The 23,988-nt window shown below is 39.4% G+C and overlaps 1 protein-coding gene across 1 annotated transcript in view; it reads right to left on the bottom strand.

The window, feature by feature from the left end:
* The window catches only part of PCLO (piccolo presynaptic cytomatrix protein), a 392,417-nt gene extending 387,518 nt beyond the window's left edge, over positions 1–4,899 (bottom strand). The window contains exon 1 of the mRNA XM_042791970.1: positions 4,797–4,899. The gene's annotated coding sequence lies outside the window, so the exon portion shown is untranslated. The remainder of the gene's footprint in view (positions 1–4,796) is intronic.
* Between the last annotated feature and the right edge of the window lie 19,089 nt (positions 4,900–23,988).

Raw genomic sequence — 23,988 nt, forward strand, 5'->3', positions numbered from 1 at the left:
GTATGGAATATTTGAGGTGGACTGTGGCAACAAGCAAAACATTATGGGATGTTTAATGAAAGGATCAACAGCAGATAAGGAGAAGGAACAAAGTTGAAGGGGAAGAAAAACATACAAAAATAATAAGGAAGAGAAATAAAAATGTGACCAATTGCATGTAAGCAGGCTGTCAGTCAGTACTTTTGTCTGGCCAAACCCTGTGCCTCATCACCACAATCTGAAATATCATCTTACTACGCTGTATTCCTGACTATTTTTCTTTGTGAGTGCACGATTTTGTGTGTGAGACAATAGCCAACATCAAGATGGGCTCACTGTTAAGTAAAACAGAATGTCCCAGGGTTGGATACTGAACTGTCTATAGATCTGGACCACCTATGAGAGACTTGTGTCAGAGCGTATGTGTGAGGATGTTTGTGCGATAAGCTAGAAATCTTTAAACCTCACTATCTGGCAAGTAAGAAACTTCATGTTTATATGAGCACTTGTTTTCTGTATGCAGCACATATAAAAGAACTGTTCTGTCTCTGTTCATCTGTTGACTGTGTCTGTACTAAGGGAGCAACTGAGTGCGCATGTGCGTGTACTGATGACACATGCTTGGCCTCCCTCCCGAGTAGACTTCAGGCAGGGAAACACAGCAGCTTTAGCTCTAGTGGACTGGGAGGAAAACTCCCTTGGGTCCTGAAGTCCACTTCTCTTAACAGTTTTTGCTCTCTATAAATAAGGATTCAGAGTATCAGTCCTTATCAGCATTTTTCCACCAAGCATTTAGATTCTAGAGGAGGATTTAACTAAATTAGGATGCCTACATTTAAGTACCTACAGACAGACTCTACATGTGAGCTAAGTGTTCAGACGCCCATTGTAGTTGGAGGAGAGCCAGTCCATAAAACAATAAGGGGAAGTCAGGTGAACAACAGATGGGATTCAGTTGCATAAAGATGTTATATGCTACTTAGACTTCAGCTGCCAATGCAGAGAGATGGAGATCTTTTATAAGATACATAATTTCTTTTATAGATTCCCAGTCATATCTTCCAGCCCTACCATAAGGCATATGAAATGGCACTGCATACCTACCTGTGGGCACATGATTCAAGGGAGCAGTGTATACCTCAAAAAGTTAACCAGCTTGGTGTAAACTTCCATTAACTAAATGGGAAGTCAGACAGCCTGCTTGCTCAAAATATAGATGTCCCCAGGCCTTTGGCTGAATCTCAGTCAAAGTGTCTTCTTGAAAAGTAAAGTTTATAAGTGTTTCTTATGAGTGCTCTCTTCCCTTACAGTACAAGCCCCTGGCTGATACATCCAGTACGAATAACACTTGCAGTGAAGAGCAAGAACACAGTCTGAGCTTCACAGAAAAGTTTGTGTTACAGCTTAAGGCACGGAGGGAAAGGACTCAGTGAACTGTTTCAAATCTTACTTCTGAAAAATGATCGAGCCACTCATGGGCCAGGTGGCAGAAGCATATTTTTACAGATTTGTTGGAACGTATGCAGAATCACAGAATGACAGATTGGCTGGGGTTGGAAGGGACCTCTGGATCATCTGCCCAACTCCCCTGCTCAAGCAGGGACACCTAGAGCCGGTTGCCCAGGACCATGTCCAGACAGCTTTTGAATACCTCCAAGGATGGAGATTCCACTGTATTCCAGTAGTTCAGTGGAATACCGTTAAAAAAAATTGATGTTTCACAACAATAAAGCACCAAAGTCATAAGCACCTAATTCAGCTACAGGGTTTCCCAAAGCAGTAACAACAACAAAAAGGTACAGTCAGCAGCAAACACACTGAATAAAAATATCCAGCTCTTTTCTTTTATCAGCCTGACTGTTACATAAAGACAAGTATCTAGCTAAAAACATAACTAACTCATAAAGACTTAAATTACTACTATAAACAAATCCAGTTTAAAATAAAACTCACTCATTTGGGCTTAGCTAGTTTTTCTGTTTCATCCATTGATTTTAGCCTCTCAGATCAGCTCTGATCAGCTGAAAAAGAATTTTCACTTTAACAGAACACACTTATATAGCACAGAGATGCTTAGAGTTATAGATTTAGTGAAGTTTTTTAACAGTTCCTGAAGTCTTTCAGACTAATTCACACAAAGAAGTTCTGAGAATATGAAAACAGATGAATCTACAATTTCAGCTAAAACAAGAAAATATTCCCTCCCACACAGATCCTCTTCCCTCTTTCATCTCATCCCTCCTCCTTCTCTGCCCTAGAGTATCTACAAGTCATCATTCCGTCTATCTATAATTCCCTTAATGCCCGTACTACATTTACAAAAATACAAGTAAAAATAACCAGCTATAACTCAGAAGCCACAGTAAAAAGAGAATCAAAGAGTAGGAGAGCACTGCCCCCAGGTTCTGTTGGGAGAGGTGGTATGACCGTACTGAGTTTTCAACTTTGTCCATTATCACAACGTCTTTGACAGTCCTTTGATTGTCAAGCAGGCTAAAACATTTTAGCACAATAATAATGTATTTATGCAAAGATTTAGAGAAAATATGCACTTGCAGGTTCTATGATAAATAAACTGATGTTCTCTTCTTTCCTTCACATTCTTTTTGTTGACCTATAAAAGTGATTTTTAAATCTAAGATTATTCTTTGTAAAATATGATCTAGATTCTTTTTAGGCCTTCCAGTAGGATACTTTCTGAGTTTGCCTGCAGCAAATACATAATGGAAGGAAAGCCTTATAAATGTAAATGTTTCCCTCTGTGTTAAAGAGGCAACTCTCTCACAGTTTCATTTACATACCAAGATTTCATAGACAAATTCTAGTACAGCCATGTTTGCTATTAACTATGCACCCCAGACCTAAAAATTCACAAAATAAAATATTATGCAAATCTGCCACATAGCCAAGATTCCACGTTTGTTAAAGATATCTCCTTCCAGAAACAACTCCAGAGCAGCAAACCAAAGCTTTTAAGAGACCAAACTTTAACATCTGCTCGTAGTCTAAAGTTTGAACTTACAGCTATTTTTGTACCTTCTTAGCTTTACATGATACTGACTCAGTGCTTCCCTAAGGACTAACTTTTTTTTTTTTTTTTTCAAACCCAGCTAAATCTCTCCCTAACTCCTCAACAGAAGTTCCTGACTTATTCACTTGCCTTTGGTAAAGCTATGGATATGCTAAATTATTCAGCTGATATAAATGCTTTCTCTTTTACCATGGGGAACGCAGAAATACAAGAGGACTACCACCTTACTTTATTTGTTATATTTTTGCCATAAGCAGCCTAGGACATCAACCGAGCAGTTATCTATTCTCATTCTCTAATTTCCTGTAGACCCCAAGGAAAATCATAGGAAACTTGAGCAGAGAAAAGAAGGAAAAATAAAAGAGATTTGTACACAAAACGTCAATAACTAAAAATTATTATTCTTGGCCAAAACACTGTAGACATAAGCAAAAAATTTCCCTTACAGGGCCAACAGGCTTTTATGTAACATTAAAATAAGGGTTTCAAAGACCAGTTCAATTCCAAACTCCTACTCTTGTCACTCAGCTTCTATTGATTTCTATTTAAGAACTCTCATATTTACATTCAAGAACATTTTCTGTAAATTAATTATAAGTACTCCAAGTCTTGGTGCCCTTAATAAATTCTGATCAAAACTGAATTTGTGGTACAAATTTACTACTTAATTGGTACAAAAAATGGCAAATGAAATACTTCTTCATCAGATATTTTCAAGATCCTAGAAATTTCTAGAATCAGTAAATATCTTCAACAATGAGGCTCACAGTACTTCCAAAATGATCAAAATACCTTACTTGACTGCATTTTTAAGACCGTTCTTCCTAAGTAAATGAAACTGCAGCTATGCAAAACAGTAACATTTAGCTATATAACTAATTGTGTAACACCCTTCTATGTACACTTACAGAGAATATTACACAGCACTTAAGACTGCAGTAGTTAGGCTGAAGTAGTTATTTTTCTTCAGTTTTTATTCCCATCCTTGTTTGTCCTCATAATTGTTCCTTCTTTTTCTTTCCCCTTTCTTAAGTAAAAATTTGAAATGCAATTATTTCACTGTTCATGAAAACCTCTGAGAAACATCACTCTCTCCATAATGTGAAGTTAAGTTTTAACTGCTTATGTATAGCTAGTATTCATGATGTTCTAAAACTGTTAGAGAACGCAAGCAGAAAAAAGTAATCCACAAAAGAAACAGAAATTTTAGCATAACCCTAAAAACTTAGTATACATTTTAAAAATACTAAGAAAGTAGTCTAGCTGATAATATCTCTCACTAGGATAAACAAAAAAGCCACACAAGTGGTGTTGAATTATAATTTATTATCTACTAATAACGTATTTTATAAAACAATTAATTATAATGAGAGACTAAGTTATATAAGACTACAATGTCTTCTAATGTATTATATGTCTCTATGAAAATAAAAAGTATTTGCGTTCCTTACCTGAGTCTAGCATGTGATTTTTATGCACCTGTACAGACTTTTGATATTTTTCAAGGAATAAGCAACTCCTAATAATATAGTAATTTTTACCTCTTTGATAGAAATATCTTTCTTACCATAATTTAAATAAAGTTCAGATCAAAAGTAGTATCACTTAGGAATTCCTCTAAGGAAATTTGAAACAAAAGGTGAGTTAGTTGCTCCAAGTAACTGTTCAGCTACTGAGACTCTTTTCCTTTTTTTTTTTTTTTCTTTCTTATTATAAAGAGTACTTACAATTCAATATGGAAAAGGTGCTCAACACAAAAATTATAACTAAGACAATAATTTCTTACCTTAAACTTCAGCCTTCCTTGCAATCTGGATTTTTTTTGCCTTTTAGCTAGTGGTTCCAGGTAGCAGTAGAATTAGAATTGACTGTGTCGCTGTGAATGTCCAGAGCAAAGGCGTTAGTCTGTGATATATTGGTCTCTCTAATCTCTTCATATCCTCCCTGGGACAACTAAGTATTTTGCCTAGCTCTTAATACTGAACACAGATTGCAAAATCAGTGATTCCAACTCAACGTAGCAGAAGAGTAATTTGATTCCACATACTGTTTTATAATGTAACCATTTTATATACGGTTTAGCATATTCAAGATATATTTTATAAAGTAAACCATTATTTTCAGGGCAGGAATATGCCAGTGTTATACCTTTGATTGTGTCCTTCACTATTTTATTATGTAATGTTTCAAACAATCCTTTTTAATTCAGAACATTAACAGTAATATAGTTAACGTAGTTGTAAGCGGCATGTGAACAAAAACAATTTAAAACATAGCTCGCCCTGATCCAAAATCCTTTTGCCACGTGCCCTGCTCTCACACACAAACCCAACTTCAGACGGCTGACAGTGAACACTTACCTTTCCTGTTCGAGCTGTTGTCTCTCATAAAACTGATAACCACCTCTTCTCAAGCAAGCTAAGGGAGTGAGCTGGAGGGGAGGCAGGATCTCTCATTTAGTTAGCAACATATTTGTGTGGACTGTGTTTATCAGTGTCATATATAGAAAAAAGTTTTAACAGCTCTACAACTAGCAAAATATGTTTGTTTTCTTCACAATAATTTCCCTAAATTATTTGCCAACTCTTAAATTAACTGAAGGGGGAAAGCTTTTAAATATTCATGGTCTGATATTTTTTTACCCACTTTGTTTTTTATCCCTCAGTTAGTTAGTAGAATTGAAAAGAACCCAAACCATAGCTGGAATGAGCTGACCTGGCATGATTGCTTCCGATAGACGAAAGCAGATTACATCACATGAGGATTATAGATTAAGACTACTGTGCTGATTGTACAAATGCCTACGAGGAATTCAGATTATTTTGTTTTGTGGGGTTTATTTCTTTACTGTAACTTTAGCATTTGGGTGGGCTTATTCAGTGTGTTTTCACATGTGTAGCTTGGTCTGTGCATCTGTTATGTCACATTTCAAGTGGAATGAAATTTAGTGTGACAGTTGTGGTTTTTATTTCTACCAACTGCCCTCATACAAATCCATAATAGGTGTTATACATTCTAGATGGGTTTTAAGAAGCCCCCATAGGCAGAAAAGCAGTTGGTGCTGAAATGACAGTCCTGAAGAGCTAAGATTCAATTGAGTTGGCTTCTGTTTCCACTGTGACCCAAAACTGTCTGCATGTCCAGTGCCTAATCCTTAAGAGACAGATATCCTATTGTTGAAACACGTTTAAAGTCTGACCCTGCTTTAGATTATGCCCAGATATTCACATATATATGCACACCTATAGAAAACAAAATCTTGCACTACACACATGTGGAAGAAAACTATCCATTAATATATAAAAAACATTTAAATATTGTGAAAATTCATGTAAAATATAGTATTTTCCATGATCACATATGCACATGGTTGAAGCTTCTCTTAGACTGTTACAATGTAAAGATACTTATTTTTGTTTTTCTTTTAAGTCTGATAGTGACGTTTCAATGTATGACATGCAAAATAAATAATGCTAAAATTTATGTACATTAGGCAAGTTAGATGTCCCTGCTTTCCCAGGCAACAGCTTTTCTAAATCATTCATGCTGCATTCATTACCAATGTCACATTTTAACACAGTTCAGCAGGTGAACAATACTTTGAATCATAAAATCATGGAATGGCTTGTGTCGGAATGGACCATAAAGGTTCCAACCCCGTGTCATGGGCAGGGACATCTTCCGTTAGACTACGTTGCACAAAGACACATCCAACCTGGCCTTGAACACTTACAGGGAGGGGGCATCCACAGCTTCTCTGGGCAACTTGTGCCAGTGTCTCACCACCCTCACAGGAATTAATTTCTTCCTCATATCTAATCTAAACCCACCATCTTTCAGTTTAAAGCAATTACCCTGCATCCTATCCCTACACTCACTGATAGAGTCCCTCCTCATCTTTTATGTAGCTCCCTTTAAGTACTGGAACGTCTCTATATGGTGTCCCTGGTGCCTTCTCTTCTCCAGGCTGAACAGCCCCAACTCTCTCAGCCTGTCCTTATAAGGGAGGTGCTCCAGCCCCACAGTTTTCTTCATGGCCTCCTCTGGACCCACACAAGCAGGTCCATGTCCTTTTTATACTTGGGGCCCCAGAGCTAAACACAGCACTGCAGGTGGGGTCTTGTGAGAGCAGAGTAGAGGGGGAGAATCACCTACCTTGAACACACTTCTCTTGATGCAGCCCCGGATACGGTTGGCTTTCTTGGCTGTAAGTATATATTGCTGGTTCATGTTGAGCTTCTCATGAACCAACACCTCCAAGTCCTCCTCAGAGCTGCTCTCAATCCACTCATCACCCAGCCTGTATTTGTGCATAGGATTGGCTCAATCCATGTGCAGGACCTTGCATTGGCCTTGTTGAACTTCATGAGGGTTGCATGCGCCTACCTCTCCAGCCTCTGGGCATCTACTCCTACCGCTGGCATCAAGCTGGTAGGAATGGGATGGATTGAGGTTCCCCTCCCCTGGCAACTTTAGTTTAAAGCCAGCTTGGCAAGCCTATGACCGAAGATGCTCTTCAAGACATGCTACCTCAAAGAAAGTTTTTCATAGTCAGTCATTGTACAAGCTAGATAATTGATTAGTCATCTCCATTGACTGAAGCTATCAACTTTGGATTGGAAAGCTGAAAATTTATGTGACATGTTTTCACCTCAATAGTATCCTGAACAGTTTTTTAGGTTTATGTTGAAACTAGTGACTTCAGAATCTGCTGATTTCCTGTCTCTGGAGTTTTTTGAAGTGTTTTTATGAATTTTTATGGACTCAAGTCTAGATCAATACTACAGTTCAGTGCAAGGGAAATAGCTGCCACCTTGGCACATTCAGATTTATTGCAGTTGACTATCAAGTCTGTCAGACTTTGCAGAGTCAAAGCTATTTTCTTCAGGTCTGTATCTTCACTGCAATGGATGTAGCAGACCACTAAGACAAGTGGGAAAAAAAAAACAAAACAAACAAACAAACAAACAAAAAAAAAAAAAAACAACAACAGAAACACCCCTATGAAATCAAAAATGGCAAAATTAAGTTTCTGTCTTCAGATCAGAAGTTTTGTTTAAAAAATCTCACCTCTACTTATATTCTATATGCCCAGCAGAAACATGCGATTCAGAAATCATGTTAAATTTGCAAATACAATGCATCCAGTATCTTCAGAGTCCTGAAGACTTTGTGTTAGCAGAAGTGGATCAGTATCTCCATGCATTCTGTGTAACTTTTGTCCAAGAAATTTAACTTCTGGATTAACACATCTGTCCATTAAAACACAACAGAGAGCAAGTCAAATCAGAAAATACTGAATTCTGTTACTACCAAGTTTATCGTGACACTTGAATAAATCACATTCAAAGCTGTATTATCATTGTACACTTTTCAGACTGTTTCTAGCAATTCTAGAAGGTCAGCCTCTCCCCCAGCACCTTATTGACCCTTATTTTCCTTAAATAATTTTTTGAAAGGAATTGCTTTATTACCTTTTAATGTCATCCTTACTTGTACCAGATGTCCGTGCCCAGGTGCTGGCAGCGAGGCTGAAGGGCGGCCCCGGTGAGGAGCAGATGGGGCTGCCTCATACCAGACACCGCCAGTTTGAGCCAGTTCCAACAGACTCATCAGGGCTCAGCTGGGATGGTGGTGCCTCAGGGAAAGCGTGCTTCACAAAGGGCAGAAAACACCACACAGGCAGAGGAGCAGTGAAGAGAAAAAGTGAAAGATGGCAGAGGGAACACCAAGATCAGAGAAGGAAGAAGGGAAGGAAGAGCTCCAGGCACCAGTGTGGGTATTCCCTGCAGCCCATGGAGAAAATGACACCAGAGCAGATATCCATCCACACTGCAGCCCATGGAGAAAACAACACCAGAGCAGATATACATCCACACTGCAGCCCATGGAGAAAACAACACCAGAGCAGATATCCATCCACACTGCAGTGCATGGAGGACCCAATCCCAGAAGAGGTGGATATTCCCCAAGGGAACTGTGGCCGGTGAGAAAGACCTACACCAGAGCAGGCTTCTGGCAGGAGCTGCAGCTGGTGCTGTCATACCTGCTCCCACACTGGAGCAAGTTTCTTCTGAAGAGCAGCAGCAGGTAGAGAGGAACCATAACAGAGCAGAGGAAGAGTGTGGAGGAAGGAACATCAGAGAGGAGATGTTATGGACTGGCCACAACCCCCCATTCCCCATCTTCCTGCATCACTCGGAGTGGAGGGAGGTAGAAGAGTCAGAATGAAGGAAAGAAGTTTGTGATAAAAGGGTAGGGGTTGGTATTTCATTTTTCTCTTCATTTCTCAATATCCAACTTGATTTTCATTTGTAATGAATTAAATTTAGTGTGGCTGTTTTGACTCTGATGGCAATTGGTAAGTCATCTCTCTGTCTTTGTCTTGACACAGAAGATGTTTTAGTTTCTCCCCTGTCTTGTTGAGGAGAGGGAAGGGAGTTGCTTGGTGTTTGGCAGCCAGCTCAGATCAACCCACAATATGGCACTGATATCCATTTGTTAGTTACAGGATAACAACTTAATAGAACCAGTCAGTTTTCACAAGTTTGGTGTGGTATACCACTTGTAACCTAGCAAAATTGACATTATTTTAATTTATCACGTTTTATTCAGATAAATGATAGCACTATCATTCATACTTCTAAACTTCAGTATTTTACTACTTCTTACAGCACAAAAGGATATGTTTCAGTCTTCATTATGTGACAATTCTTATTTATCTAGAAATTTACCATGGAAGCTAAACTGTAAGAGACCAAGGTAAGACTTGCCTCTGAAACAGTTGTATTAAAAATTGGTCTGTGTGCTCACACAATTAATTTAACCTGCTGGACTAATGGAAAGATATTTTGCACTGCTTACAATTAACCTGTGGGATGCACAATAGATATTACTGAAAAAAATGCTCCCTGAACCTGATTATTGGCATGGCAGGGCTCATGCCCACACATGTAAACTCATTTGTACTCCAAAACTAGGTAGCCATCCCATAAAGCTTACTGTGAGCAGTCCATGGCTGTGAGGCTAGGGGTTTACCAGGCTGTTTAATTTATAATTATGCATATAATAACTTTCAGCTGTAATATCTCTGATGAAGGCAAACAGGAAGATTCTTCAAGTATCTGACATCTGAATAAAAGATTTCTGTTACTGGTAGAAATATAAGCAGAAATTTTGTGTATGCAAATGTTGTTCCATGTTATCTTCAGCATTTGTCCTAACCTTCCTGCAAAGTAATCTCTCTGGATACAGATGGAGAGAGAATACAGGGTTAGAGGCAACTGCTAGATTTCTGCCTCCACATTTAAAAAACATCCTTTCCAATCCAAGATAACTATTGCTTCACCTTCATGAGGAACAGTGACAACTTTTCTCTCTCCTTGCACTTAAACTAAAGAAAATCTCAGTAGCCAACTTCATTCTCATCTCCTATATGTACCTGTGTCTTGTGAGGAAGTGTTTTTTCAGAAAAAGTAGGGGGTCACTTGGCAGCAACTGCCTTCTAGAATCAGCTTTAATGTTTCAGAATTGTCTCTGATAAAATTGTTGGATTACTTCTGCAGAAAACTGCATAAACCAGATATAAAGTCTGTTTTGCTGGCCCCTGAGTAACAGAAGCTATTGTTTCTTTTAGTCATATACATAAAAATTGAACAAATAACTCTTTCAACTAATGAGTATCTGTCCTGAATAATGTACCTTTTCCATGATGTTCCAAATATCTTATTTAAATAAAAAATAAAAAGAAAATTAAAAAAATCAATTTTCATTTATAATCTCTTCCAAAGATATCTCAGCTAAGAATGTAGCTGTAACATTTAAAGTGTGGTATCTCCTTGCCAACATATGATGTGATAAAGCTGGTTGAAATGTTTCAGAATTTTGATGATCAGAACATGTGAAATGAAATTTCACACTTCAACCACTTTAATATTTGTAAGTGTTATATATTTTTAATCTAAATACCAATTTTCCATTTTTATTCTTTGTTCAGCAAGACTTAATCACAAACATCCACTGAAGGTAGAAAGGATAATGAATGAAATTATTATCCTGTTGAAGTTAGTCTTTTTTTAGCACTGACTTGTGTGCATCCGGGTTTTTTTCCATTGCCTCCTCAAATTCATTTATTCTTCCTTCTGCTTATTTAGGGTAGGAAGTCTGTAATCTACATAAGCATAGTATAGAAGTGATTAGTCTAAATTTTGAAGAACTTTAGCAAAAAAAAGGACATTGTACTTTCTAATTTATTTTTTCTATAGCTCAAGCATCCATTCAGCCTATGGACATGACTTTGGTAAATAATTCAGAATTAAAGAGATTAATATTTCTTTTTAAGAATCCATCCATCTGTAGTTTTATTCTTATAGTATGTCTCAATACTTGAAGTTAAAAATCAGAAAAATGCCGACTGACATTGCTGCATATTTGAATGGTGTACTCACTTGCATACTCTGTATCACCAAACAGTTCCTAATTAACAGTAAAAATAGAAAACACAGACGCTATATGTACTAGCAAAATAAGGCTGATTAAATGCATTCATATCTCAAGTGCTGAACCTCTTAACAGTTAATTGGACTGACATCTTCCCAAAAGAGATGCACCGGCAGGTGGCTTTTGAATTTGATAGAAGTCGACAACTGAAAATCACTGATCAGTGGCAGGATCCCACTGACTCTCTTTAGTCCTGGATCAAGAGTTACACTGTTTAAATATGATTATGATTTGTGAGTCTTAGTATACAGCTCAGTGCCCATGGACTTTCCCCATGTACTCAGTTTATGGAAGGAGCTGTAATTTATACAGTGATAAAACATCAGATAATTCTGATACAGAAGAAAGTATCATTTCTTCCTCAGAGTCACACAGGGAACTGTTCAGCAGCCTTACAGTCTCAGCTCTAAAGGAAATCATACAATTTGCAGGAACCAGTTATGAGGTATCTTCCACCATAGATTACACATTGATGCCAGTGGGACTGTACCAGAAGAAATGAAGCACGAATTGTGAAGTACATTTATGCTCAGCCACAATCCTATTTCCTCCCCTCAAGCTTGAAGGTGGAACTTTGCTTTTTATATCTATTATAAATCATGTTTCTTTCCATTGCCTGCAAGCTTGCTAGACATTTCCAGAGGCATAAACAGGATCAAACCAAGACAACTGCTTGTGCTGTTAGTACAAATGCTTTGCCTTCCTCCAAACATTTTAACTATTTGTTAACAAACTCTTAAAAAAACCCACCCTTTCTCTCTTCCCAAAAGTAAGAAAACACTTATGAGCTGTTGTAATACAGCTTTGTTTGAAGTTTTCCTGTAATGAAAAAACTTTTCTGTAAATGCAGTTTATTTACTTGTTCCTAATACTTTAGTCAAGTTCTTTTGCCACTGGCTATCAAATTCAGTTATACCCCTTCTGTAAAAATATACAGTGGATTAATCTCAGTCAAGATTGTCTCCATTTCTTGCATGACTCTCCCACTTCTACTATACTATCAGAAGCAATAAATGAGTTTTTTTTGCCCCAAACTGGGGTAAAATACACTGAACATTCCTAGACGTGATTTAGACATTAGTCTGGCAAGTTCCAGAGAAAACATATTACTTTCTCCTGCTGTGGAGATAGAATGTTCCCAAACTCAGTACTGTTAAATATCTTGTAGTTATAAATGACAAGAAAAGTAATTCTATTTCTAGGGATGGGTGGTCATTTGCAAGAACAGTATGTTCAGTTCCTTAACAGTGATGAAAGAACTTAAGTAATGAGAAATTAAAAAAAAAAAAAAAAAATAGTTCCTTTGAACCCTACCCTTAAGAAGAAAGCATAGGTTTGATTGGCTCAGAAGAGTTCCCTGTCTTCAGAAAAGTCTCATTTGTTTGTTTATTTTTAAGTCCCCTTTTATATACACTTTGCCATGCTTTTCAAGCTTTCATCCAACTGAACTGTAATTAGTGGAAATATTTTTTATTGCCATACAGCTTTCTAAAAAGACATCTAATGTACTCTTATTTTTATAAGAAGATCAATCTACTACAAAATGAACACTGGTACAGTGCAAAAGAAATAAAATGAAGTTTGCAAGGAGCATCAAGAGAAAAAAGATATTTTAAAAGCACATTTAATCTGTCTATTCCAAACTCCATTTAAAGGTCATAAGTATTTGTCTTCTATTATCTAATGAGTCAAGTGTAAAATGCAGATAGAATCAAAATTTCATAAAGAACAGGACCTTTTTTTTTTATCTTAATAAAGAGTTTTTCTTGTAGCTACTTTCCAGCTGTAATTAATTATTTACCTTGTCCTTTACAGTGAAGGAAAAACAACCCCTTGCAATTTTCATTATCTAAAGAAATTACTGAGATGACACAGTTACCTTGTGCCAGGGCTTCTCTTACCCTAAGGAAGACAATATTGCCATACATTTTCCCCTCGGCTGTGTTCTATAGTAGGGCACAGAAATGCTAACTGCAGAGGTCATGACAGCTCCATCAGACAGAAAGTTCATGCAGAAGTTTTCATTGAAACTATTTATTTATATAAGTTTTCAGAGTTAAGGTATTGCATATGGTAAATGTTAAGTTTCTTGAGAAAACTTTTTAAATGCTCCTATTGCTTTTTCATAGGCGTCCAAATAACTTCATGTTCAGAGAAAACTCCATAAGCATACAGGTGTCAGCCTGTCATTGTTTGAGCCTACTCAGCAGCTAAATGCCACACAGTCACTCACCCACCCTCCCCCCACTTGGGAATGGGGAGGGAATTGGAGGGGCAAAGGAAGACTCACCCATTGAGATATGTCATGGTTTAGGCCTGGTTGGCAGCCAACCACAATGCAGCAGCTCTCTCTCCCTTCCCCTCCGGCAACGAGAAGGGACAGAGAGCCAGGCTTGGGGTTCAAGATAGGACTGGGATGGGGAAAAATTCCTCTTTATGATCATGAGCAAAAGGCAGACTCCTTAGGGGAAGGAAAAAACACATACATTTATTACAGACATTAACAACACATAACAGAATAGGACAGTGAGAAGCACTGCCACATCTTGAGAACACCTTCCCCCCACCCCTCCCTTCTTCCCGGGCTCAGCTCTGCTCCCGATATCTCTACCTCCTCCCCTCAGTGGCGCAGGGGCAGGGAATGGGGGGTGCAGTCAGTGCTGCCACTTCCCTTCACGTGAGGGGAGTGTCCAGAACTTGTTCCCCCTGCTCCATCGTGGTCCCCCTCTCACAGGAGACAGTCCTCCACAAACTTTCTCTGACATTAGTTCCTCCCATGGGCCGCAGCGTTCCCCACACTGCTCCGTCATGGGTCACTAACTTCCTCTGACTGGATTCTCTCCCACGGCTGCAGCCCTTCCCGAGCTGCTCAGGCATGTGACTCCCCCACATGCTGCAATCCTCCCAGCACTGAATTACAGCAGCGGGGCTACCTTTTCCCACGAGACCCCGGCCTTCTTCAGGCACAGAACCTTGATCAGCTGAGCAGGAGCAACAGGCCATAAATCAATGTCTGCTCCACCGTAGATCTTCATGGGTAACGGGGGGGGACGCCCTGTCGTCTCCCCACAGGATACAGGGGGGTCTCTGCTCCAGCACACCTCCCCCCTCCTTTCTTCCTCCATTCCTCCACTGACCTTGGTGTTCATGCAGCTGCAGCAACTCCTCCTCACAAGTGCCACTGCCCATCACCATGTCCCTTCTTAAATACGTTATCGCAGAGTATTGTGGTTTGGGCCTGATTGGCAACCAACCACCACAGCTAATCACCCTCCCTTCCCCCTCCCCACCTGGGAATGGGGAGGGAATTAGAGGGGTGAAGGGAGACTCACAGGCTGAGATAAGAACAGTTTAATAATGGCAATAAAACGAGAACAATAACGATGATAGAGGGAAACCAAAAAGAAATATATAAACAGGCAATGTACAGCATAATTGCTCATCACCCGCTAACCAATATCCAGCCCGTTCTTGGCTAGCGACCCTGAGATACCAAGATCCCACAATCGCAATCCCAGAAGCGAGAGAGCTTCCCAACCACCCCTTCTTTATATAGTGAGCATGATGTTCCATGATATGGAATATTTCACTGGCCAGTTTGGGTCTGGTGCTCTGTCTGTGCTCCCTCCCTGCTCCCTGTGCCCTTGCACACGGGCAAGACATGGGGAGTTGGAGAGTGCTTGAAGTCTTGGTAGCAGCTGAAAACATCAGTGTGCTAGCAGCATTTTTCCCATACCAAACCCAAAGCTAAATCCAAAACACAGCACTCATCTAGTCCCTGAAAAGGAATAATAACTCTATTTCAGCCCAAACTAAGACACAGAGGCGCAGCTGATTGGCTCAATTTTCCAAACAGAAGTGGAGCTGACTTGGAGCTAGGGGAGCTTCGAGAAGCTTCTCACAGGGGGCCGCCCCAATAGCCCCCTCCTCTGCCACCAAAAAAACTCCACCATTCACTCAACCCAGGACAAGATAAAACCAATTTAATAACAGTAACAGAATAATACCGTGACAGCAGTATCAGCAGGTAATGTACCAAACAGCTGCTCACCACCTGATGGCTCCTGGCTGGCAATCCCAAACACAAAGGCACCACAGCAACACTCCCAGAAGTGAGAGCCCCTCCTGGCCCACTCCTGCCTTTATATAGTGAGCACAATGTCACATGACATGGCATATCGGCCAATCCGGGCCCAGCCCTCCAGCTGTGCTGCCCCCGCCCCCGCACACAGGTGAGGGCACTGGGACCTGGGGAGCCCCTGGGGTCTCTGTGTGCTTCAGTACTCCTCCAGCTACCAAAACGAACATGAATTCTATTCCAGCCCTAACCAGGACACAACCTCAGTGAAAAAACAGTTTTAGTGCTACAGATAAAGTAATTCTTAAACCATGTAAACAACCAAACAACAGTTAATGCTATCTAAAAAGATCTAATATAGGAGTTAATTTCTTCCTAGACATGTTTCTGTTCTTCATGGTAATTCAAATAAAAAGAATGAAGGAACATTGGCCTGTTTACCTAGAAACAGCCTCTTCTCTCTGAAAACTCTCAGGGGAATAGGTTAATCTATTGTACTGTGTACTGGAGCCCTTGGAAAAAAATACAAGAGGAGGCTCAGTAAGTCATACATCCTATAATTTATGTATTTTCTCAAGAATCTTCCATTCTATTTGAAGTGAAGAATTATCTGCTCTCTATTGATAAAATTCATCTGATTAATGTTCTTGTTATTTGGTAAATTACTTAATAGATTTGTTGATTAGCTAGTTGCTGGTTGATACCATATCAGGCAGTGTCCTCAGGCAGCAGCTACTGAGAAACACCTGGAATTAAATCCAACAGCACATTCACAGAAGAAAGAAAACAGTATTAACAAGTATTTTTCTTCTTCTGTTTTACCATTCAGGTGGTTGTCCACTATTTTGTTGTCCTGGGTTTGAGTGAGTGGTGGGGTTTTTTGGTGGCAGGGGAGGGGGCTATAGGGACGGCCCCCTGTGAGAAGTTTCTGGAAGCTCCCCCAGCTCCAAGTCAGCTCCACTTCTGCTCCAAAACCGAGCCAATCAGCTGCACCTCTGCAATAACGTATTTAAGAAGGGATGTGGTGAGGAAGAGTTAGACTTGTGAGGAGGAGTTTCAACAGCTGTGTGAACACCAAGGTCAGCAGAGGAACAGAGGAAGAAATGAGGGGGGAGGTGTGCCAGAGCAGAGACCCTCTCGTATCCTGTGGTGAGACGACAAGGTGCTCCCCCCACCTTCCCCCCGCCCGAAATCTACAGTGGAGCAGACACTGATTTATGGCCTGTGTTTTTTAACCTGGATGATCAAGGTGCTGTGCCCGAAGAAGAAGGCTGGGGTCTTGTGGGAAAAGGTAGCCCCCACTGTTGTAGTTCAGTGCTGGGAGGATTGCAGCACGTGGGGGTGTCCCACAGCCAGAGCAGCTCGGGAAGGGCTAAAGCCCGTGGGAGGAACTCATGTCAGAGCAAGTTTGTGGAGGACTGTCTCCTGTGAGAGGGGGACCACGATGGAGCAGGGGGAAGAAGTTCCAGAAGCTCCCCCCACCGAAGATTGAAGAAGTGGCAGCACTGACTGCACCCCACATTCCCTGCCCCTGCTGCGGGGAGGAGGTAGAGATATCAGAAGCAGAGCTGAGCCCTGGAAGAAGGGAGGGATGGGGGGAAGGTGTTCTCGAGATGTGGCAATGCTTCTCACTGTCCCACTCTGCTAAGTGTTGTTAGTGTCATTAATAACTGTATGTTGTTTTTTTTTTTTTTTTCCTTCCCCTAAGGAGTCTGCCTTTTGCTCGTGACCATAATGGGTGATCTGCCCCTCCCGGTCCTATTTCAAACCCCAAGCCTGGCTCATCTGTTCTTTCTCATTGCCTGAAGAAAAGGGGGAGTGAGTGTCTGAGTGGTGTTTGGCTGCCGACCAGGATCAAACCACAACATTTGTCAACCTCTGTAGTTTATTTCAGTAATCCAGTTCAGTTGTGCATCATTTGAACAGACTTAGATCGCGTGCAATCTCACATTTATGCATCTCTAAACCTTTATCATATTGTTTTATGATGGTGGTATACAGAAAACATCCACTGTAATGTTTGTATTTTTCACACACACAAAAAAATCCATATTCAACAACATTGAAAATTTTCTTATCCTTGTGATGTTGGTTAAAAGACGATTTGAAATGCTTTAGATAATACAAGGAGAGGGGGGAAAAATAAGGCCAGGTCTACAGAAAGAGATACAAAGTTTATTCTGAGATTTTGTGCAGAGAAAGCAATGTGGTATGCAAAGAGCAGAAATCAAAAATAGCAAATTGTGTGATTCCAGTTGAAATGGCTTAGCTTCAGATTGAAAGCACTGCCTTTGCTTTTTGGGCTGCCGTGTGCCTTTCATGGCTAGTTTGCATATATGTGATATTACAGAGTAAAAGGTTGCAGTGGTAATGATTTAATGTTGCTAGTATGAAGCAGTCAGAAGCTCATCTAAGGCCAGAGCTAAACTGAAGTTAATGCTAAAGCCTAAGCAAGACTTAATTTTTGAGAAATACTTTGGGGTTTTGCCTCCTGTTTGTTTTTTTTCTTTTATTTTTCTTTCCCAGTCAATCACATAGGAGAGAATAGTGTATTGAACAAGAGAATCACAGGACATTTCCCTTCACAGGTGTTCAGCTGGCTAGTTTTAAAGGAAAATTAGTAAGTATTCCTTTTACCCATAAATTACCAGGGGCCATATTTTCTATGGCATATGGGAACCTGCATATGTCAATAGGCAGGAATGACATTTTCTAAGACATAGAAAATTAGATGTACTCCTGATTTCAGCCCATTAATCAGGCTAACCCCTAGAGAGTAGCAAAAAAAGGGGGAGTGTATCAAAGACTTTTCTTTAAACCTAGGATTAAGAAGACAAGATGACCACAAGTGTAAATCACACAAAGATATTCTGGTTGTCTCATTTTAGGTTCCTTTCCTGCAGGTCATTAGTTTCTACCTCTCAGTACACAAAAGAAACCCTATAGGCATTCCCTTTTATATTTCTCCCACGTTTCATTGTCAAGAAGAAAGAAATAAAGGTTACACTTTAAGTTTGTTTTTCATCTGTCAAACTGTTTTACCATTCCAGTACCTTTTTTCACCTTTAAATGTCTGTACTGGAAAAATGAGGTTTATCATAATGTAGTGATATAAATGAGAAAGAGTGGAATTACCAGTCTAGAATAATCTAAACATTACACTGATAACAGACTGCATTTTAATTTTCCATAAAAGTTGGGTGCATTTTACCAATATGGTTATCAATTAAGAATCTGAGATATTGCCACACTGGTGAAAATTGTATAAAGTTGACATATTCAGTTTTGTGAGAACTGGAAAGCAAAAAATACAGAAAAACACATTGAAGAGCACAAGAACAAGTTTAGGAAGGGTTTATAAGTGGATCTTTTCTAGAGCTGGTCATGAGGTTAATCTTTTTAATACTCTTTCTGATATTCTTGGCAAAAAGTGGAGGAGCGGGTTAATGAGATTCTCTGAATAAAAATAGTTGGAGTTGTCATCTGTACAGAAAAGAATTGGAAATTCTCCTCCATATAGGAAAAGTATGATAAATTTGAGGATGGTAATAATAGAAATTAAGTGAAATTCAGTAGCTTGTGAACTTAAGACTAAACGATAAGAATTGGTGCCACAATCCAGAGGGTGAATTTGAAATAGCAGAGGAAAAGAACATGGGTAACTATATCTGTTACAGGGTGACTAGAAACCACTGATGTGAAAAGTTCTGAAAAAAGAGAAAAGACAATCTAAAAATGTTTCAGGCTTTATATTTTCAGGAAAGAAAGAGAAATTTTAATGTCCCTATAAAAGACCTTAAGGTCTTACTCTCATCCACAATACTGTTTATATCAAGAATGGTCATTTTGGTTCAAAAGTAATTAATTCAAAATAAAACAGATAAATTCAACCAAGGCTACTACAAAGCCTGTTTTAGGAGCTAACATTAAGCAAGACTTTTTACCCTAGTAAAATGAAGGCTGAGAAAGGAGTGTGGTTGTGCTTTCTAAATACATCAGGAGAGTAAACATACAGAAGGTGAGAAGCTACAAGACAATGTTGACACAGTAACAAAGGGATATATTGGTTATTAATAAATTTAGCTTGGAAATTAGAAGACTGTTTCTAGCCAGAGAACACTGAATTTATGAAACAACATTCCATTGGAATTAGTGGGGAAAAGCAATCTAGTCATTAATAATGAACTTGATCAGTTTAATGAAAAGGATTATATAGTATGGTTGTCCATGATAGGAAAGGACTAGATTTAAACACTTAGAATATCTTTTTTAATAAACTCCAGTCTACTAGGATACTTTGACTATAAGATGATAAGACTTCTTCTCTTCTTTTCAAAATATTGATTTGCTACTACAGTCTTTTGAACTTAAAAACCCTTAAAAGAAAAACTAACACCAGTCAAAACGTATATTCAAAAGGATTCTAAAAACAATACACAGAAATCTGCTCATACAAACAGAATGCTGCCTTCCTCAGTGAGGATATGAAATTACAGAGTGGTGGGACACTGTGATGGGTTAACCTTTTCTGGCTGACAGGTGCCCACCAAGCTTCTCTATCACTTTCCATTCTCAACAGGATAGGGAGAGGAAAAAAAAACACAACAAAAGGCTCATGGGCTCAGGTAAGGACAGGGAGTTCACTCAGCAATTACCATCACAAGTAAAACAAACTCAACTTGGGGAAATTAATTTTATTTGTTGCCAGTTAACACCAGAGTAAGATAATAAAAAGTAACAGATTGTAAAACATCTTACCCCTACCCCTCTCTTCTTCTCAAGCTCAACTTCACTCCCAAATTCTCTGCCTCCCCCTGCCAAGTGGTGCAGGGGGGAAGGAGACAGGGGTTGCAGTCAGTTCATCACACGTTGTCTCTGCCGCTCCTTCCACTCTTCCCCTGTTCCAGCATGGGGCCCCCCCCACAGAAGACCGTCATCCATGAACTTCTCCAACATGAGTCATTCCCATGGGCTGCAGCTCTTCACAAACTGCTCCATCAAACCTGCTCCAACATGGGCTCCTCTCTCCATGGGTCCACAAATCCTGCCAGGAACTTTTCCAGCGCAGGGTCTCCACAGGGTCACAGACTCTTTCAGGCATCCATCTGCTCCATTGTGGGGTCCTCCATGGGCTGCAGGTGGAGATCTGCTCCACCATGGACTGCCATGGGTTCAGGGGCACAGCCTGACTCACCATGGTCTTCACCACGGACTGCAGGGGAATCTCTGCTCTGGCGCCTGGAGCACCTTCTCCCCCTCTGACCTGGGTGTCTCACATATTCTCACTTCCCTCTTCCAGCTGTTGTTGTGCAGCAGACTTTTCCCCTTTTAAAATATGTTATCATATAGCTGCTACCACCGTTGCTGATTGTCTCAGCTTTGGCCATCAGGGGGTCTGTCTTGGAGCTGGCAGTGTTGAGGTATTGGCTGTGTTGAACATGGAGGAACCTTCTGTCATCTTCACACAGCAGCCACCCATGTAGCTCCCCTGCTACCAAAACCTCGCTATGTAAACCCAGTGCAGGTATATTAATATTTTCATATTCAAATGCTGGGATCTAATTCTTATAAAACATAAACATGCATATTTTTTTTGACACTGATATACAGCAATTAAAGAAAGATACATTGCAATGGAAATATGCATAGCATGAACTTCTGCTTGAACAGAAACAACTGTTTATGTCACGGCATTCAAAGTAAATATGCCATACATTAAATGGCATGAAGACGGGTCAGGCAGCTTCAGATAAAGTCCCCATTGGAATAGACCAGATATGTAATCAGGAGAATATCAAACAGCAAGATATGCAGCATCTTCCAATTTTCACAGGAATAACTACAATCTAGGAGGTGTATTTTATCATCTGTGACAAACAGTAAATTTTCCATTAATAATTAAACTGACATTTAAGTGTTCAGAATTAGCTTTTAAGTTAATCTTCTGAGACGCATCCATGTACCTCTGTTGTAATTATAGCACATTTGCCTCATTTAATTGATGCTTTTAATCTAAAAGGTTATGTTTTAAAACACATTCCCCTAAAACACATACTAAGAATGAATTATTGGCACGACAGCAAAATAGTTCTGAGGACTGTGAATCAACAGAGCATTAAAGGTACTGCGCACTGCTACTTATTTTAAGATAAAATAGCTGAAAGTTAACTCTGATAGTAAGACTAAGCCCTCTGATAAGTGATCTGTTTTCAGAAGTTATACACACGCAGCTGTTACAGACAACTACTAGGGAAAACCATCAATTCGAAATAAAAAAAGATCTGCCGGATATTTACTCAAATAGAACTGGAACTAACTCTAATCAAAACCAACTGTAAAAAAACTTTCACTGTTTGTTCATTCTTACTTATTTTAGACAATCAGGCACAGGAGAGTGATTTTCATCATGCTTTTTATGTCTTACTCAAATTCAGTGGGATATAATTCCCAAACTAAGACTCAGTTAAAAATGAAATTTTGGAAATGTTGTATCAATAAAACAAGCTGAAAATAATATTTCACAGAATCACAGTCTGGTAAGGCTGGAAGGGATCTCTGACATCACCTAGTCCAACCCCGCTGCTTGCACAGGTTCAACTAGAGCTGGTTGCCCAGGACCATGTCAGCTTTTGAATATCTCCAAGGTGGGAGACTCCACAGCCTCCTAAGGCAATCTGTTCAAGTGCCTGGTCACCCTCGCAGTACAAAAAGTGTTTCCTGATGTTCAGGTGGAACTTTCAGTGTTTCAGTTTGTGCCCATTGCATTCAGTGCTGGGCACCGGTGAAAGGACCCCGGCTCCATACTCTTTGTACCCTTCCCTTTAGGAGTTTGTATGCATTGGAAAGATCCCCCCAAGCCTTCTCTTCTCTAGGCTGAACATTTCCAGCTCACTTAGCCTTCCCTCACAGAAGAAATGATCTTAACCATCTTTGTGGCCCTTCACTGGACTCTCTTTAATATGTCCATGTGTCACTTGTACTGGGGAGGCCAGAACTGGACACAGTACTCCAGCTGTGGCCTCCCTAGCACTGAATAAAGGGGTAGGATCACCTTCCTCAACTTGATGGCAACACTCCTAATGCAGCCCAGGATACCAGTAGCCTTCTTGGCTACAATGGCACCTGCTGACCCATGTTCAGTTAGGTGTCCACCTGGTCCCCCAGGTCCATTTTCTGCAAAGCTGCTTTCCAGCAGATCAGCCCCCAGCATACATTACTTCCTAAGGTGGTTGTTCCTCCCCAGGTCCAGGACTTTGCACTTGCCTTCCTTGAACTGCATGACTGATTCTGCTAATATGCCTTGGTTGTGTGTTGGATAGATTATATATAAGATCAATTAAGGGTAAAGGTTTTGCTATGTGTCTCTGATCAGAATAAGAGAAAGGCTCCAATTTCAGTAATAGAACAAAGAATAGGATACTTATATTACCATCTTATAAATGAACAGAGTAGCAAAATCAAATATTATACTAATAAACAGAGAAAGACTGTAGAGATTAGAAAGCCCTTTCACATGCAGAGGAAGAGGTAGATGAATCTTACTGCTGGCTATGCTAGGCTGAATTTGCAACTTCTATTCAGTAATAAGAATTTTTTTCTCCTTTCCTTGGGCATTTTTAACACTTTAAAATTAAGATGAATATTTACTGGATCAGATATCACAGTGTGAATTAAAAAACCCCAACATTCTGCCTTGTCTACCTAAACCATTCTACCCCCTAAATGATATTAAATATTACACACTTTCCTCCCTACAAAGATTTAGCAGTGCTCATGAGTAGCCTCTCCTGCTGCTCACCAACCTGGCAGATCTATATACTTTTCACTGTTAAACACACTCTAGATATTTCAATCTTCTTTAGATAATTTCAGTGATAAGGGGATACTGATGTACAAAATGTTTTAGTAGGTGTTAAGTGAAGATTTTAAGCAGAGCATAAGGCTTGAAGAAAGCAACACAGAAAAAGAGAAAAAAATAGAATAACTTTTACAAAGAGTGTTGAACATTATAACAAAAGAAAACATACCATTTTTGGAAAAAAAATATATTTAGAACAATTTAATTAAACTATAGCACTGTGCTAAGTAAAAGGTCGATCATCTTTCTGAAAAGAGTTCAGCTAGCTAAATGGAAACCTGAATGTACTGGCAGAAAAATTTTAACAGATAAGTTTTAGAAACTGAATTGAATAAAATGAATGCACATTCTATATTTAACTGTACTGTCAAAGCCAGAGAGTTAAAAAATCAGAAGCAAGACAAAATAAATCATGAGATTGTTTTTTTTTTTTAAAAAAAAATAATGAATTTTAAGATATCATATAGATTAGATTATTTTTATTTTCCATCTGATTTGAATGTATAAGAATGATGATCTTGGGTTTTACTCCACAATCTGAAG

This window comes from Tyto alba, unplaced genomic scaffold (assembly GCF_018691265.1).
Source record: "Tyto alba isolate M040663 unplaced genomic scaffold, T.alba_DEE_v4.0 Super-Scaffold_2, whole genome shotgun sequence".
Lineage (NCBI taxonomy): Eukaryota > Metazoa > Chordata > Aves > Strigiformes > Tytonidae > Tyto > Tyto alba.